The sequence below is a fragment of the Silene latifolia genome, chromosome Y, assembly GCF_048544455.1.
Source record: "Silene latifolia isolate original U9 population chromosome Y, ASM4854445v1, whole genome shotgun sequence".
Taxonomy (NCBI): Eukaryota; Viridiplantae; Streptophyta; class Magnoliopsida; order Caryophyllales; family Caryophyllaceae; genus Silene; species Silene latifolia.
The window spans coordinates 451638604-451640563 of record NC_133538.1 but is presented as its reverse complement, the minus strand read 5'-3'; the positions used below and the strand labels follow the sequence as shown (position 1 = coordinate 451640563).

Sequence of the window (1960 nt, the reverse complement as noted above, 5' to 3'; positions counted from 1 at the left end):
AAAATATTCACTTTTAGTCCATAAACTATCATCTTCCAAGGCACTCAACCACTTCAACAGAAAAACTCCACAATCAAAACTAGACAAAAAAAAACAACAGATGGTTTAAAATCAACAAGCTCAAAATAATAACTATTGATCTGTTAACAAAAGGAAAAAGATACATGCTTACATACCATGTTGTTTGTTGAGGGACTTCGAGATTGACAAATTCGTTCGTGTGCATGAACTCCAAAGATTTATATGACTCTCCCAAAATAGATGAAACATGATGCAACTGAAAAAGAAAAGGCAATAACAAGATCAAAATATATTTTGGAGTATACTTTTAAAAGAAAATGCAATAACAATATTTTGGAAAAAAAAATCATACAAGCTCTTTGGCATGCTTGTTGTCAGGATCCACATTAATATCCCTGCTTGAGTCAAGGATGAAATTTTTTCCCTACTTTATATCACAGACACAAGCCCACCAATTCTCCGGCGGCGTGTTACTATAGAAAGGGATAAAAACCTGAGATAGTAAATGTACAAGGCAAACCAAGAGATTAATGCTATAGTAAAGAAAATAAGGTCCAGGATTTACAAAATAAGGTCAAGGATTCACAAAACAAATTCACAAAATAATGTCAAGGAGTTCAGAAAATAAGGTCCAGGATTCACAAAACAAGGTCCAGGATTCACAAATAAGTTCACAAAATAACTTCACAAAATAAGTTCTAAGATTCACAAAATAAGGTCCAAGATTCACAAGATAAGATCCAGGATTCACAAAATAAGTTCACAGATAAGGTCAAGGATAGATAAAATAAGTTCACAAAATAAGGTCCAGGATTCACAAAACAAGGTCCAGGATTCACGAAATAAGTTCCAGGATTCACAAATAAGTTCACAAAATAAGTTCCAAGATTCACAAAATAAGCTCTAAGACTCACAAAATAAGGTCCAGGATTCACAAAATAAGGTCCAAGATTCACAAAATAATTTCACAAATAAGGTCAAGGATACATAAAATAAGTTCACAAAATAAGGTCCAGGATTCACAAAATAAGCTCCAAGATTCACAAAACAAGTTCCAAACATATCAATGACCTACAAATAAGTAAAATAAACATCAAAAATATCTGACCTTGTTGATATGGCTACCATTAACTGGAGTGTAACTGTCCTTTATGTATTGACCCCAAATAATGGGGTTGTTTTCTCGATGAAGACCCTACAAGTCACAAAAAGGCAATTTTAGAAACAAAGTAACTTTAAGAACGCAAAATACCTGAATATCAACATATAAAGGATTTGAGACTGACAAATATTGTTGTTGGCAAGTAGAGTAAATTTGTTCTGCCGAGTGTGCACTTAATTCCAAACATATCAATGACCTACAAAATTAAATTTGTTATGAAACATACACATCGAGTGACCTGATTTTATGAAACGTGAACAAAATGAAACAGGTTGAGTGGCGTGAACAAAATGAAAACATGGGCAGGAAAAGGAAAATAATACTCAGGGGTTACTTACTTGATCCATAATAAGGCCACGCGGTCCAAGGGTCTGCAAAGCATCTCTTGTGACTTCCATCCACAGAGTGGACACCATAACCTCACTTCATTATTCATAAAATGCAATTAGTAGATATATTTATTACAATAAAAAAAAAAATCAAACAATCAAAGCAAAAATATGACATTACTGTTGAGTTTTCTTTGATCTATTTCGAACAAAATTCAGCAATTCCATGTCAGTGTATCGAGGCCATTCTAGTGCATCATTTTGTACTATTTCTCTGGATAGGTTCTCATAACAAGTAGCAATTTGATCGCACTCCATCAACTCCTTACTGGCAGATGGTTTATCGAGGCCGGAAATAATTGGTGTAGAAGGAGGATCACTGTTCCCTACCACAGAAGGAGGAGTAGAAGTCGCAGGAGTTGCTAGAACACTAACGGTGGGGTGAGTG

At 34.4% G+C, this 1960-nt stretch overlaps 1 long non-coding RNA gene across 1 annotated transcript; it reads right to left on the bottom strand.

Annotated features, from left to right (window-relative positions):
* On the bottom strand, positions 1–449 carry LOC141633351 (uncharacterized). Its single transcript, XR_012538126.1, has 3 exons — positions 374–449; positions 177–277; positions 1–79 (listed from the first exon to the last, which is right to left on the bottom strand). It is a non-coding gene; the product is annotated as an uncharacterized LOC141633351 (long non-coding RNA).
* Positions 450–1960: the final 1511 nt, after the last annotated feature.